At 41.5% G+C, this 17,833-nt stretch overlaps 1 protein-coding gene across 1 annotated transcript in view; it reads left to right on the forward strand.

Annotated features, from left to right (window-relative positions):
* MARCHF1 (membrane associated ring-CH-type finger 1) overlaps nt 1–17,833 on the forward strand; it is a 1,304,024-nt gene that overhangs the window by 430,533 nt on the left and 855,658 nt on the right. The gene's annotated exons all lie outside the window — the stretch shown is intronic.

Raw genomic sequence — 17,833 nt, forward strand, 5'->3', positions numbered from 1 at the left:
AAATTCCAATACCCTGGATCAACTAATCCATAGTCCCACCAGGGGCTCCAATATCCTAGACCTGGTCATTACCAACATGGGAAATTGATGCTCCAGACCTATGGTCACCCCCCTCGTTAGTCAGGTCTGACCATAAGCTAATCACCCTTAACATCCACATCCCACCCCCACCCCCCAGTAAGGAAACCTCCATAAAAAACTTCTCCAAAGCCAAATTCATGCTACTCAAGTCAGAAGTGACAAACTTCATGACACCCATGCAGACGGGAACTGAAAGTTCAACTGCTGAATCCTACACTAAGGCACTGTACGAGCACATCCACTCATGCATGAATTGTGCCATCCCAAATAGAACCAAGATGCTCTCATCCAAAAAAAGGAAGCCAATGTCGTGGTCTCCTGCCATAAACAAACTTTACAACAAAAGGAAGAAACTGTTGCAGAAAAGAGGAAAATCCCAGGATGCAAAAAACTTCCTTACCAGCCTCAGTAAGAAACTGAGATCCCTCATAAAATCCTCCAAAGCTAGTTACGAAAATAAAATTGCCAAAGATTCCAAAGACAACCACAAGGCATTCTATAACTATGTCGAGTCTAAATGGCAATGCTCAGATGTGCTCTGAGCTAAAGCAGAATGGCATTAAATATACTGATCCCAAGGATATTTCCAATATCCTGGCAGATCGATTCAGTGCCAACTTCACCCCCCTCTCACCCCCTAAATGTCCCATCTCAATACCGGAAGATTGCCAAATTCCGGTAATAACAGCCACACAGGTAAAAAACGCACTCTCCAAAGCTAAGAATACAGCATCCATGGGACCAGATGACATCCCGGGCTGTGTACTACATGAACTACAATATGAACTGGCACCTCACCTAAGTGTCATGTTTAATCATAGCCTCACCTCAGGTTTCATGCCCACTGAGTGCACAGAGCTACAGTTATCCCACTCCACAAGGGGGGGTCCACCTTGGATCCTGGAAACTACCGTCCCATCAGTCTGACAAGCCTTATCTGCAAGGCCATGGAGTGTATTATCATGGAACTTATAAACAAAGACATTGGCAACCTTCAAACACTGGACCCCACCCAGTTTGGGTTCGTGAAGGGCCGATCTTGTCTCCAGAACCTGATTGACTTCTTCGAATCAGTCTCCAGAGCCATGGACAAGGGTAAGGTGGTCCACACAGCCTATCTAGACCTTGCCAAGACCTTTGACACCATCCCCCACTCTGGAATCATAGATAAACTTACTAAGCTGGGCATTAATCCCTACGTCACCCAATGGGTTGCTAACTGGCTTACTGATAGAACCCACACTGTAAAAGTAGCCGACTCCAAATCCAGCTCCAGACAAGTGACAAGTGGAGTACCTCAGGGTTCAGTCCTGGGACCGCTCTTGTTTGGCATCTACTTCTCTGAAGTACAGGCCAACACTAAGGGACTCTGGATAACAAAGTTCGCAGATGACTGCAAACTGGGAGCCATTATTGAATCCCCAAATGATGTGGATACTCTACAAAAGGGCCTTACAGAAACAGATGTTTGGTGCCAGAGCCATGGGCTCAAGCTCAATGCCAAGAAATGTATAGTTATCCCCTTTGGGAAAAAACACGTATCCGTGAATTACCATATAGGTGGCAGTACACTAAACACTGAAAGTGTGATAAGAGACTTAGGGACACAGGTGGACAGTGGTCTCACCTTCGATTACCACATCCACACAGCAGTCAGGAAATCCTTCTATGTGGCACACCTCATCACTAAGGGCTTTTCATCCAAAAAAAAGGAGGTCATTGTCCCACTGTACCCATCCCTCGTTAGACCCATTATAGAATACAACTCCCCATTTGGTATGTACCTCTCAAGACATCTGCAACAACTGGAAAGGCCGCAGAAATACCTCACTAAAAGAATCACAGGCCTAAAGCAGATGCCCTACGCTGACCACCTTAAAAAACTCCAGCTATACTCTGTTGCACATCGTCTACTCAGAGGCGATCTCTGCTTAACATACAAGGCCATGTCAAACCCAGAGCTGTTGGACATGCTACACTTAAAGAAATCCCAATCCCTCAGAGCCACACGCTCCAGGGATCTAAACCTTGTCATCACAATAAACAAAACATGCTGGAGGGATAGGTTCCTGACCCAGAGACTCCCCAGACTCTGGAATAGATTGCCCATACATGTCAAGCAGAGTGCCTCTTTGGCCCTCTTCAAAAGGAACCTTGACGATTGGATGGGAGAAAGGAAATTCACCCCAGGGATCACATCAGTCACCCTGCTAGACAGGGGTCCAGGGAAGTAAATAATGTGGGAAGAAATAGCCAGGGAATTGTTATGGATAGGCTTGTAAATGCCCTATCGCTGATAGCCTAGTACCAACCTATGAACCTATTAAGAGCTGTCACTGAATCCACCACCAACACAAATGTTCTCCCGGAAGGGCTGACGCATACAAATAACTGGTGTCAAAGCCATAGACTAAAACTAAATGACAAGAAATGCATAACAGTATCCTTCAGGAAGTCATCCACCCCTGTAACTATCATATTAACAACACACCCCTTAGAGTTGACCCAGTAGTCAGTGACTTAGGGACACACATAGACAGTAATCTAGCCTTTAACCATCACGCGTTTACAGTAGTGAGGAAATCATTCTATGTTGTGCAGGACATGACATCTAAGACCAAAGAAGTAATTGTTCCATTGTATTCAGCATTCATCAGACCTATCATTGAGTACAATGCCCCCTTTGGTATGTACCTACTCAGGCATATCCAACAACTGGAACATCCAAAGGGGCTCCTCACTAAAAGATTACCGGGTATACTGTAAGTAACATGTCCAATGCAGACCGCATCAAGGCCCTATCCCTGTATTCTCTCTAGTACAGGCTGTTGAGGGGAGATCTATGCCTGACAAACAAGGCATTCATTGTCAGACCCCATTCTGATGGACCTCCTGCATATCTGCAAAACAAAAAGCACCATAATTATCTGTTCTAAAAACTTAAATCTTGCCTGTGATATAAATAGGACCTGCTGAGAGACAGGCATGTAGCCCATATATTACCCCTTCTCTGGAACAGGCTCCATATGAAGCAGAGTTCCTCCCTAACCTAATTCAAGTCTAACATGGACAATTGGATGGGGAACAAGAAATTCATCCCTGGTTTGACACCTATGTCTCTAGTAAATGGCTCATCTCCCAGGCCCCTGCTTGTAAATGTTTCATCTCCCAAGCCCACACTTATGAAGGGTACCAGAACTTGTCAGAGATTTAGGATGCATGGCTAGGCTTAAAAAGGCCCTTGTCATCATTAGCCTAGTAAATATCTATGAGCCAATAAATCTATGAACTACATTCACAGTATAAATGCAAGATGTGAGTGGCCTGTATCCCACAATGCACCATGTACATTCCCAGTGCTACAACATGAGGTCAACAACTGCATTGAATTGCCTCCTGTACTACAGCATGCCTAGTACAGAAAGTACAGTTGTGTACACTTACCATAAATGTAGATGTTCGAGTGTATTCACTGTTGTAGTCATTACATTTGGGTTATCTGCTTGCAGTAGCCCTCAGTCGGCCTGATTAACAAAGTCTTGGGTCCTACATCGGTTGCTTTCTCTTCTTCCATGACGTCAGTTCGTCAGGGGTATAAAACATGCAGCCGACGTCATTACATCAGTTTTTCTTGCCCCAGATGCCAGGTGCCCCCCTAATGGGAAGCAATTAAATCTATAAATATACAAGGTTATACCTCCAACAAAAAAGCAAATACACCAAAAAGCTTTTTGAGCATAGTAAGGGAGAGTAGAGGTATAGCCAAAAGAAGTCAGGGGGTTGGAGGGAGGGTAACCAGGACTGCAACAGTGAATACACTCGAACATCTACATTTATGGTAAGTGTACACAAGTGCACTATGTTCTTCGTGTTTCACTGTTGCAGTCATTACATTTGGGTAGATTTCCAAAGCTAAGAATGGGAGGAGGAATTTAGATAGAATTAGGACCAGCTATAAAGCCCTGCAAAACTGCAGTGGCAAAGCCAACTCTGGATTTAAAGAAAAATTGGCAAATGGTAATGCTTGGTGAAGTATGTACAGAACTCCAGGTAGCAGCTTCTAGGATGCCCCTGGTAGGTACGCCTCTTTGAAAGGCTGTAGAGGTAGATGCAGCCCTGATTGTGTGGGATCTGATCCCCTGTGGGATAGGTTTTCCATGGTGCTTATAGCAGAAATGAATGCAACGGCCTATCCATTTGGAGATGGTTCACTTTGAAATAGCCTTCCCCTCTGTCCTTGCAGCAAATGCCACCATCAGTTGTTCAGATTTCCTTTGAGGTTTAGACCTGTCCAAGTAGAATCTAAGTTGTCTGTGCACATCTAAGGAGTGCAGTATCTGTTCCCCTTTGTTCTGTGCCACACTGGATACCACCTTTGGCATGAAAGAGGGATTGGTCCTAAGGGACACCCTGTCCACATGAAAGATGATGAAAGGCTCCACTGCCATAAGGGCCTGTAATTCAGATACCCTTCTTGCTGAAGGGATAGCTAAAAAGGAAGCTGTTTTCCAAGAAAGGAATTTTAAATCTGCAGTAGCAGCTAACTCGAAAGGAGGAAGGGTGAGTTTCTCCAATACAAAGTTAAGGTCCCAGGCTGGAGTTGGAGCTCTCCTGGGTGGTCTTAAATTTTTGGCCCCTCTGAGGAACTGCTTGAGCAGTGGAAGAGAGAAGAGGCATGAATTTTTATTGAGGAAAGACAGGCCCTTGTGAAGCATCTCAGTTAAGTATTGTAAAATCTGAGGTAAATTGGGCACTGCTGTGCTCATCCCTTGAGATTGGTTCCAGGCACAGAATCTTTTCCATTTTTCAGCATAAGATTTTCTAGTACTAGGCCTCCTTGCCTCTAAAATGACATCCATCACTAGTTTACTGAGGGATGGTAAAGGAGAGCTTAAGTAATTAGCCAGGCTGCTAGGTTCAGTGTTTGAAGCTGAGGGTGCAGAATCTGATTCTCCTGCTAAGACAGCAGGGTAGGAGTCTGAGGCAGGTGCTATGGGGCCAACAGTGACACAGAGCGCAGGAGGGGGTATCAGTGTTGATGTGGCCAGGCTGGTGTAATCAAAATTATCCTTGGTTTGTTTTGTTTGATCTTTAGTAGTACTTTGGAGAGCAGAAGCAGAGGAGAAAAGGCATAAACTGATAGGTTTTTCCAGCTGAAGGACACAGCATCCACTTTCCAAGCTTGTCTGTGGGGAGTCCTTGCACAAAATTTTTCCAGTTGATAGTTTTGGGGGGAGGCAAACAGGTCTATATCTGGGCTCCCCCATTTGCTTGTCAACATGTTGAAAATCCTTGGTTCCAGTTTCCACTCATGTGGGTCCATGAGGGTTCTGCTTAGTCCATCTGCCAGTGTATTTAGTTTTCCTGGCAGGAATTGAGCTTGTAGATGTACTTGGTAGCTCAAGGCTGTGTTCCACAATGCCATGGCTAGTCTGCAGAGGGGGTAAGAATGTGTACCCCCCTGTGTGTTTATGTACCACATAACAGTGGTGTTGTCCGTCTTTGCCATTAATTGTCCTGGAAGAATGTGGTCTTTGAAGGCTGTCAGAGTATTCTGTACAGCTAACATTTCTTTATGATTGATGTGAAGGTGCATTTGAATTGGGTTCCATTTGTCCTGAATGCACTTCCCTGCCAAGTGTGCCCCCCCCCCCCATGCATAGTCTGATGCGTCTGTTGTTAGGGTTTGGGTGGCAGGCAGTAGTGTGAATGGAAGTCCCTTGTTTTGGTGGCAGGCTTCTGCCCACCAAAGGAACTCTAGGCATAGACAAGGAATGATGGGAATCATTGCTTCTAGATCCTGAGAATGTTGACACCATAAGCTTTTTAGATACCACTGTAGTTTAATCATATGCAGTCTTGCATATGGAATTAGAAGAATGCAGGGGGCCATGAACCCCAAGGCTTGTAGTATTTGCCTTGCAGATAGCAGGGTTTTTGTGACCACTTGTTTGAAGTAGGTTGTCAAGTGAATTTGATTCTCTGACATGAGAAAAGCCATCTGGGAAGTTGTATTCAAGCTTGCTCCCAGGAATATAATTTGTTGACAGAGTGCCAGGTGTGATTTCTTTTCATTTATTGTGTACCCCAGACAAGTTAGCACCCTCTGTACAAAAGCCAGATGATTCAAAAGTATGTCCTGGTTTTCTGCATGAATTAGACAATCGTGCAGGTATTGGTATATTTGAATATTGCTTTGCCTGCAAAATGCAATGACTGGAGCTAGGCACTTTGTGAATACCCTGGGCACAGTAGATAAGCCAAAGGGCAGTGCAGAGAACTGATAGTGCGTGTAGCCTGCTTTGAAGCGTAGTATCTTTTGCAAGATTCCCTGATTGGGATGTGCAGGTATGCTTCCTTTAAATTTAGTGTTGCCAACCAGGCATCTTTGCTTAGCATAGGAAGTAACTGGTGAAAAGTCAGCATCTTGAATTTTGGAACCACCAAAAAGGTGTTTAGAGTAGGCAGGTCCAGGATAGGATGCCATGAATTGTCTTTTCTGGGTACCAGGAAAAATCTCGAGTAGAAACCTTGTCTCTTTTTCTCTTCTGGAACCAATTGAATAGCCCCTATGCTTAAGAGAGAGAGTACTTGCTTTTGGGCCTCTGCCCACTGCTTTGGAAGTAGATCTGGCCAACCACTTGGAGTTGGTGATTTGTGGAAGTGAAATCTGTATACTTGGGACACTATTTAAAACCCATTTGTCCTGGGTAATGAGTCCCCAGTTCTTTGCATGAAGTGCAATCTTTCCCTCCAAAGGGGCAGTCAGTTGAGAAGTGCTTGCAAGTTTTAAAAAGAAGTCACTGAGACAGTTTACCATAGGGGGGAGTTTTATTACTCCCAAATTTGGAAGTGGGGGCCCCCCACTGCTTAGTCCTGTGCGTCCCCTGGGACTGAAGCCTGGGTGCTCTGCTGGATCTGGGTTTGGACTGAGAAGGTCTGGAAGAGGCAGGAAAGGACCAATTCTTAGAAGGCCAATGCCTACTAAATCTTGGAGGTTGTACTTGTAAAAAGTCTTTAACAGTTTGCATAGATTTAGCTTTTTCCTCCATCTTTTTAAGAACTTCTTCTGCCTTGTTGCCAAACAGGTGACCCTGATTTAAGGGTGCATCCAGTAATTTCGCTTTAACATGATGTGGCAAGGACTGCTCCTTAAGCCAAGCATGCCTTCTAAGTACAGACCCCGTTACCGCAGCCCTACAAGATGCCTCTAGTGAATCAAAACCACATTGCAATGGAGGTTTACCAACTTGTTCAGCAGAATGCATAAAATCCTGTAAATCCTTATTTTCAGCACAATCAGGAATCAACATAATTTTCTGTTTAAGCAATCCAATAATATGCAGCTGATACTTTAACTTATGAAACTGGCAATTCAAGGCCCTAATGGCCAAAGTTGCAGAATTTTATACCTTCTTACCCCATCTATCCAGTGCCCTGGAGTCTCTATCAGAGGGGGTAGGATTTTTGACAGTAGTAGCTTTAATGCCCTTGGGTCCCTATGAAATGGTTTCAGGATCCACAGTAAGATTTTTGAAAAGGAACTTGTGAGAGTCAGGAGCCCTGTAATATCTATCAGGTTTTCTGGAAATAGGAGGTAAAGAGCCAGGGGCCATGCTAGATTCCAAAAAGGCATCATCAACAATGTCCAGTAGAGGAGGTATAGCTGAAGGCCTGTGCTAGGGCAGGAGTAAGAAATCCCTAAGCCTCTTTTTAGAATCAGAGAAATCCTGACTTTCCCAATAAAAAAGCTCTCTGAGAGTATGCAAGATTTCACCAAAAGAGAAATACTCTGGGGGGGAAGCAGAGGGAATAGAGTCCTCAGCATCAGAATCCTCATAGGTAGATAAGGGTAAATCCTGGTCATCATCCCACCTGGTCATCCTATCTACATTTATAAGCAAACTCAATCCTAGGTCTCTTAGAGGGGGAAGGTTGGCTTCCCCTGATTAAAGTAATAAGGTCTTCAGTCATTCTTATCATTTGTTCTTTAGGCATAGAGGCCTGACCATGCGGTCTGGGCGTCAGTTTTCTAGGCATGGTTAGAGTTTTAGGCCTTGAAGAAGAAGATAGCGCCGGTTTAATATGCAAGTCAGTAGGCCTGAATGCACCCTCAAAAGCCGGTGCTTGCACAGCGGCTCTGGACCCATCCAAGGTAGAGACATCCACAGGTTCCATAGTTGAAGCATCTCGTGGCATACCGGACTCCGAATGGGTCTCAGTAGAGGCCTGAAAATCTGAATTAGCGGGTATCAGGGGCTGCGAAAGCACCTCACGGAGTACCAGCGAACTGGGTGGCCTGTCTCTGTCTTTATCTTTCTGTTTTTTCGGAATGTCGGTAGTCGGATGGCTTACCGAAGACATATCAGGATAAGTGAACCAAGCACCAAAAAATTTAGAAGCGCAAATATACTGACGACGGATAGTTCATGGTTTAAATAAGGTACAAAACCGACAGCGAGGTATGTTGTGGTCAGGGCCTAGGCAAGGAATACAGTACGAATGAAAATCTTTATGAGGTATTTGCTTTCCTCAAGAAATGCAATTATTTACTTTTACTGACTTCGGTTTAAAGCAAGAAAAAGTTTCCCTAATGGGGTACTTAGCTTTTAGTTGAAGACTTCTGTTCCGAAACTCGAAAACGAAAATTTCAGGAGTCGGCCAACCAGCACTTGCGAACTGCTTCTGCTTCAGGCACCGCACGGCAAGAAAGACTGATGTAATGATATTGGCTGCATGTTTTATACCCCTGACGTCACGGAAGAAGAGACAGCAACCGACGTAGGACCCAAGACTTTGTTAATCAGGCTGACTGATGGCTACTGCAAGCAGATAACCCAAATGTAATGACTGCAACAGTGAAACACGAAGAACATCTGAAAACTTGGGCTCCTATGGGGCAAATGGTATGCAACAGATCCATTAAGGGGGGGGGGGGTCTCATTGAGATGTAGTGATCAATATACTTTGGCCACTGTGAAGAACTGCATGCCACAGCCTGTGCATTCAAGAAAAGCAGTTATATAATAGGTCAGATGCTGTAATTTAAGGAGACTGCCACCATGGAGATAAATTGTAACACAAGCACAGCATGCAATTATCCCCATAATAATTTTAACCAAACTGCCATAACTCATCTTCCAAAACAAAGAAGCATTACCTTCAGTTTGTGATACAGAGAGTGGCATTTGCAATACATGGTCCAAGAAGTACAACATTGCACACAGATCGTGCTGGACAGCACATCATGGCATACCATGTCTAGGTTTATAGTGAAATCCTGACAAAAAGTGTAGTATATTTACAACCTGCTGTATTACATAACATCAGGCTATATGTAACTAAACCAACTAATAAGACTCAAAACATTTATTGCTGATCTTTTTGACCTCTGAGGCATAATCAATGATGCTTGAAATTATAATACTTTGATAAGTGTATCTAAATAGTGATACTAACCATAAAACAGGAAGAAAAATGTCACAATTGTGTTTAATACTGCAGAAGTAGTTACATCAGAAATAGTCCAAAAGATCAGCAATAACAGCTCCTCTAAATATCACTGCGCCATAATGAAAGAGTTCAAAACAAAAATGCCAAGTCACGTTGTAACCCACAGTATATCAAATGTGCATCATATCAGCTGTCATCCATATTTACGCAAGACTTTAATGATACATACTGTATACATCTGTAGAACACTAACACCATTGCATGCAGAAAACTAGAGGCATGTTGTAGTAAAATATGCACAGGTCCAAGCCATACAAAGTTAAAGAAGTCACCTCCAAAAACCTATGTCGACCGTAATCCTAAATGATTATATACAGACATTTGTAGTAGCTCTACTACTTTAAATAGTAATCATGAAGACAGACAACATATTTTGTATAGCTTATGTAATTAACACCCAGAAGTTATATAATACCAATGCCACCTAATATTGCACACATGGTATGTCAAGTGGTTCTACTCATATGCAGACACACACACACACACACACACACACACACACACACACACACACACACACACACACACACACACAAACTCATACACATCTATGGGCAATTTACAAGATCACCAATTCACCGACCAGCATGTATTTAGGATGTGGGAGTGAATAAGAGATTCAATTGAAAACTCACATAGACAGTGACAAAGCATTCTGACACTGCAACTAAGGTGCTTCACACAGGAGCCCAGTTGAAGAACTATGAACATGAACACATATGCAAATACAGTCAGTAAAGTTGTAATTAGACTAAAAACATTTTTCGTAGCAACTTCATGAAGTTGCCAGAATCTTACACCATGCTTTCATTTCAGTAAAATCGTCTGTTAATTGTTCAGTAAGGGGGTGAGAGTTGTCCCCAAAAAAGCAGAAGAAATAAAATATTTATGGCAGTGAACAGAGTACTTTTCACATATCCATTTAATTGTACTTTAAGCAGAGTACAATAGTGGCAAATGGTTGGCATTGCTACCATATAGTGTGGTGTGTGTGTGTGTGTGTGTGTGTGTGTGTGTGTGTGTGTGTGTGTGTGTGTGTGTGTGTGTGTGTGTGTGTGTGTGTGTGTGTTCATATTAATACATGTTTAAATGTGAATGTTAGAAAAATATGTATTAATGTGTGTATTAGTAATATGCTTAGTGCATTTAGAGTTTGAAAAGGGTTAACACATTTATTTTATTTCATACTGCATAAATCTGTACAAACTGCAGATGCTTTCTGACTTTGTATTGTTAGCTAAAATCTTGCTTGTGCCTTGGAAATTTACTGAGAAGCAGGTGATTTCTGCTTGCGTTAGGAAAATAATGAATAGAACAATACTACTTGTATGAAACTTAGACAAGAAGTTCCGCTGCGCTGTGTGAAAATACACAGCTGTAGAAGTTACAGATAATTAGGACAAAGCCTGCTTGAAAATATGAACTGCAATCAGCATTTGCTTGTATCTGTATTAGAAGAGTACCTTGAAATGTAACACTGTACAATAGGCGTTTGCAAACGGATTAATGGTCACCAAGGCCAGGTTGTTTTTGTGAAAAGTTTCTCACAAATCTAGTCATGTCAGCAGACAATCTGAAGTAACATCTGCTGTAGAACAATGCTAAAAGTTGTGTTTGATTACGTCAGCTTAAAAGGCCATGTCTTGTAAAACAGTATAAAAATGAACTTACTTCCTGTTAGTAGTTAGACAAATCCTTGTATTTGCATGTTTTTGTCTCCTTGCAGCAAGTAAATTAAAAGTGCCTTAACTGAACCTTACGTGTATTGGTCTTTGAAGTTTTTTCCTTTGACAGTGAATTAAAGTGATTACTTATCATCATTATTATTATTATTATTATTATTATTATTATTATTATTATTATTTAGTACTGGTAATAACATAAACGACAGAATTTTTATGAGCCCAAAATCTAAAGCTCTTCTCACTCAATTTTCCCTGTCAGTATTGTTCATGCGGTACATTTGATGAGCTACTCATGCTGGACAGTGCTGGGGTGTGACATGCCCTGATGTGCAGCATACAACTCAGACATTCTGTTCACCTCTGAACTTGTCTAAAACCAAACACTGGACTGAAGATGAAATCATTCCCCAAGATACAGCATAATAAGAAATGCTACAGTACACAAAAAAGCTGGAGGGGTTGCAATACTTTTTAAAAACACACAAAACATCACCATACATCCACTGAGTCACCCCAACTATCCCAACATAGAGATATCTACTGTACTCCTATACCAGAACAAGCACAAAACTATTTGCATTGTTGTTATATATATGCCTCTAGCCAACAACATTCCCACTCTCAAAAACATCTTTCAATGGCTTTCCACTGATGTAAATAAACTATTATATTTGTGGATGTGAATATAAACCATTTATTTGTAAACATTAACCTATTCAGTTTCACTCAAGTAATCACCTCACCCACTAGAATCAACACACATAGCACAAGGCATGCACTACTAGACTGGATTCTAAATTCAATACAAAAAGATGCATTACCATCCCTTTCAGTAAGAGTGATGTCCCTGCTAACTACTAGATCAATAACAACACCCTAAGTACCCACTCAGTGGTGAGAGACCTGGATACACAGTTTGACAGCAACCTTGCCCTTGATCACCATGTTTCTGCAGTGGTGAGAAGGGCATTCTATATCACTCATCTCATTAGTAAGGGTGGTGCCTCAAGAGAAAAAGAAGTTATAACCTCCCTGCACTCTTCCCTCATCAGGTCAACAATTGGCTACAATGCCCCTTTTGGTATATACCTTTCCAAGCACCTGCAGCAATTGGGGGGACCACAAAGATTCTTCACAAGGAAAATTCAAAGTCTTCAGCATCTGTCCTATATGGATCATCTGAAATCACTATCACTTTATTCTGTTTCATACAGACTACTCAGTGGCAATTTCTGCTTTGCATATAAGGCAATCTTTGACCCTGCTTTATTGGAAATGCTACATATCCATAAGACAAATTGTACACTGTTTACTTGCTCTAATGGCCTTAGCCTGGTATGTGACATTAATAGAACCTGCTGGAGGGACAGATTTGTCTCCCAGAGGTTACCACACCTTTGGAACAGACTCCTGCTTCATGTCAAGCAGAGGACCTCATTAGCCCTCTTCAAATACAATCTGGAAGAGTGGATGGGTTACCATAAATTCACCCCAGGGGATCCACCTATGTCCCCCTTGGACAGGGATAATAGGTACTGATCGTGGTATAAGGGTAAAACTTGGCTAGGCTTGTAAGGGCCCAAGGGTCGTTAGCCTAGTAACCTCCTGTGATCCTATGGTCCAATATATATATATATATATATATATATATATATATATATATATATATATATATATATATATATATATATATACAGAGAGAGAGGTATAAATAGATAGCTGTATATGCACCCACACATATAGCTATATATATATATATATATATATATATATAAGTGCTACAGAATCCTGAAAGACCAAAATCCTGAAGACTAAAATCCTGAGACCAAAATCTCAAAAGTTCAAAATACTGAAAACTCATAATACTGAAAACTCAAAATCCTGAAAACACACAGGATACCAACACTTACTATATTCCAGCACAAGTACATACAGAAACATATTACCCTTCAACTATATGCAGGGGGGCTGCGGCCCCCACACCCCCTGCTACTTAAATATATCACCTCCAAGATTGCACTTCACTACACTAAGTGCAGTCTTGGAGTTGATGTATTTAAGTAGCAGGGGATGTGGGGGGCACAGCCCCCACATGGAGGGTGCAGGGGGGCTTGCCCCCCATTTTATACTTGGAGAAGAGTAATATGGTTTGTGTTTTATTTGCTTCTGTATGTACTTGTGCTGAAATACAGTAAGTGTTGGTATCCTGTATGTTTTCAGGAATTTGAGTTTTCAGTATTTTGAACTTTCGAGACTTTGATGCCAGTCATTTGTTTGCGCAAGACCCTCTAGTAGGATGTTGACATCGTTTGGAGATTCTGTAACCACTCCAAGTTTGCAGTCATCAGAAACTTTGTCAGCCACAGAACTTTAGTTTTAGCTTGCACTTCGGAGAAATAGATTCCAGACAGTAGAGGTCCCAGGACTGATCCCTGTGGAACATGGAGGTGGATTCCCCTATTTTGATTATAGGGGTTCTATCAGTGAACCAGTTAGTGACCCATCTATTGATATATGGGCTGATACCTAGCTGGGTGCATTTGTCAATTATGCCTTAGTGGGGGATAGTGTCAAAAGCCTTGGCTAAATCTAGGTAGGCTATATGCACAGATTTTCCCTCATCAAGGACCTTTGTGACTGTCTCAAAGAACTCCACCAGGTTTAACAGGCATGATCTCCCTTTGACAAGTCCAAATTGGGTAGGGTCAAGTGTTTAGATGTTAGCAATATCCTTGTTGATAAGGTCCATGATGATTCTCTCCATGGCCTTGCAGATAAGGCTAGTCAGGCTAACAAGTCTATAGTTCTGGGGGTCAGTGGAAGCACCACCTTTGTGCAAGGGAATAACAGTAACATTTTTCCATTCAGCTAGGAAGAAGCTGGTGCTTAGACTATGATTGAAAAGAGTACCCAATGGCGTTGCTAATTTTTATTTGAGCACATGTAGTATGCATCCTGGGATGTTATCAGGTGCCATAGATTCTGTGTTTTGACCTTAGAGAGGGCATTCACAACTTGCTCTTTAGAGATAGAAGGCAGAGGACAGGTGGTAGGGATGTCTTGGGCTTGGTGGGGACAGTGGAGTAAAGTTTTCAAAGATCCTGATGGCTAACAAGTTAGCAATGTCCACAGGCTTGGTATATGTGGTATCATTAACTACCAGTTCAGCGAAAATGTGGGCCTTTCTTTTTATGTTACAGATATAACTAAAGAACGCCTTATGGTTGTCCTTAGTTGAGAAAGCTAATTTGGATTTATAGTTAGCTTTGGAAAACTTCACAAAAAGTCTCATTTACTTGTTTAAGCTGAGGAGGGAGTGTTTCCAGTTTAGGGCTTCCAGTTTCCAGTTTAGAGAGCAATTTCTTCCTCTTATTGTAAAGCCTATTAATGGCAGTTGTCCACCAGAAAGGTTTGCTTTTCCTTGAGGTGCTTGTTTTGGTCCTATCGGGTATGGATAAGCCAATGCATTTGTTCAGGTGTTTGTATAGAGCATTTGTGTAGAACTCAGCATAGTTGCCAGTTCAATCTGAGTGGGGAGGTGCAGTGAAGCTATTTATACCATCCCGTAAGAGGTTATAATCTGATTTGGAGAAGTTTTTTAGTTTAGTTTGTGGTGGGGTGGGGGAGTCAGGTGTAACTTCAAATAAGACTGATTTATGGTCAGATCTCACCAAGGAAGACCTCACAATGGGAGTGCTACAATAGTCCCCCATATTGATAAGTACCAGATCCAGGATGTTGGCACCCCTTGTGGGGTGTCAACTAGCTGGTCTAGGGCATTGGAGTTAATGAAGTTGAGGAATCTTTGGGCAAGTGAGTTTGCACATGAGCAATTTCCACAGTCAATGAATGAGTAGTTAAATTCACCCAAAACCAAGATGTTCGGATGTATCTTGATAGACTCAAGTAGATCCAAATAGGCAGAGTGGGTGTCCTGATTCATGGAAGGGGTCCTGTAGCTGGCAATGATACATATATATTTATATATTACTATATATCTAGCTATATCTATATATATTTATGTATATATATATATATATATATATATATATATATATATATATATATATATATATATATATATATATATATATATATATATATATACATACATAGATAGATAGATAGATACAGATATATAGATATATATAATACCAACCCAGAACTAGATGTATATATATATATATATAAAATACCAACCCAGAACTATTTTTATGAACAACTAGCATGTGCACTAATCCTATCAAATGCAGGTGTCCTGCACTGCTTCTATATTTTGGTCTTAGCAAAGGCATGTTTCCTGTTCTGCTTCTATATTTGGGTAATATTTGATCTACAGAGCTGTCTCTTTGCACATACTGATCTGTGTGAATTGGGTGTGCTCCTGTCAAGTCTGCAGCAGACTTTTGCATATTTAAATGCTGATGGCATAGTACAGCAAGAGAAATTCTACCCAAGTGACATCCACAGTTACAGAATTACAGAAAAGAGCTTAATACAGGACATGCTGATGCATGTGATGTGGTTGCCATTTCTTAGCTGCTGTCTTCCTCCATTGTGCTGTCCTATTATTGAGGGGCTGGTGTTGCTTAGCCAGGCTATATATTAGATTATGGTTTTGTAGTTATGCTAACAAAATGGAATGTTCTACAACATGCTACACACTAGGACAATGAGAGTTTCCTAGGAATGTTCTGCAGAAACAAATAATAAAAAATTAGATACTAGGAACTCTGTTTCATTTGTCCATTTGCACACCCAAAGTCTGGGCTTTGGTAAAAGGCTATCCTTCTTCCTGAGGTGTTCATAGGTTCATATGTACAGAGGTTAGTACTAGGCTATCAGCCCTAGGGCCTATGCAAGCCTAGCCATAACAATTCCCTTGCTATTTCTTCCCACAATATTTATTTCCCTGGACTCCTGTCTAGTCGTGATCCCCAGGGTGAATTTCCTATCTCTCATCCAACCGTCAAGGTTCCTTTTGAAGAGGGCCAAAGAGGCGCTCTGCTTGACATGTATGGGCAGTCTATTCCAGAGCCTGGGGAGTCTCAGGGTCAGAAACCTATCCCTCCAGTATGTTTTGTTCATTCTGATGACAAGGTTTAGAGTGTGTGGCTCTGAGATATTGGGATTTCTTTAAGTGTAGCATGTCCAACAGCTCTGGGTTTGACATGGCCTTGTATGTTAAGCGAGATCGCCTCTATGTTAGCTGATACCTTAGGAATGTCAATAGCCAAGGCTGCAGGGGTTATCCAGCATCACCTAAAGAAATTCATAATCCTTTGAAATGTATGTTTCTGTGTTTGTACTGCCAGAATTTATACAATGGATTCCAGAGGAAATTGCTTAGCCAAGCTGATCATGCATCTTCTTTTGGGGTCTACATTGTAATATTCAACTACCAGGCTGATGAATTATATATAATTAAGACCATGGGATGGGTAAGACCAATATGTAACCAAATGGGACAGGTTAAATCAAGCACAAAAAGGGTAAGAGGGTAACTGGATAGGCTTATAATGGCCCACAAGGGCAGCCAGACTAGTACTTAAATATGCACTTATGAACTTATGAGAATACCTACAGTTTTGTAAGCTAATTCTCAACATATTTGTCTGTGACCTTGAACAGTATTATCAACATGCGCTACACTCAGCGATACCACATTAATACAGTTCAACAGATGGTGAAAGCTGCCAGTAATTAACTAACATTTGTGCATAAAATACATAGCCATAAGCTAATTTATGTTGACATATTCTCACCTTTGGAACACATTAATTTCTAGCTCCTATGCCATTCCAGTATATACCTAGGATCATGGGTTATTTGATATATAAATACATCTGCTATTCCACTTACTGTAGATTTGAGATCCCAGTGTGAAAGACAAATAAAAGGGCTTTGTTATACAATATTTACTCCATTTTAATTTTCATCAGCTTCATATACCTTCAGTAGTTTAACAATTTCTTCACCTTTCAACTATTTATCAGACTTTTTGGCACAGAAGGATACAATACTGATTGGGACCATGCTGGCATAATGTCTAGTAATTATCATGTGCAATACAGGACATGACTGAGCTACTGGGAAGGAATGTCATAATTAATAAGTTCCCCACCTAGACAGGAATCATTTTTAGTTAAAAAAAGATGTAGTATCTGTACATAGCCCAATTTACCTAGCTTTCTAATGGTTCTGTCGATGTAGAGGGATAACTTCATATGAACAAGGACAGCCCCACTTTGATTCATGGCTCAGACATCCGCTGGTGGGGGGATGAATAATGAGGGTTTGCCTGCTCACCTTCCCATGGAGGGGGAGAGAGTCAATGCTTGGAGACACTTTGCAAATGAATCCCCAGTTGAGACCAAGGATGGATTGAAAGTTGCTCATCTACACGTGTGGCGGAAATGACTGATGTCACCGTACGTTGTGGTATGTAGTGATAAAGCCTATAGGTGAACTCTAGGCTTGTGATAATCTTTATACTCCTGTCATCATTGTTTAAGAAATATTCATTGAAATGTATTCTTTTGGAGTTGGATTTC

Source organism: Protopterus annectens, chromosome 2.part1 (genome assembly GCF_019279795.1).
Source record: "Protopterus annectens isolate FY-2018-M chromosome 2.part1, PAN1.0, whole genome shotgun sequence".
In the NCBI taxonomy this organism is placed as follows: Eukaryota; Metazoa; Chordata; order Ceratodontiformes; family Protopteridae; genus Protopterus; species Protopterus annectens.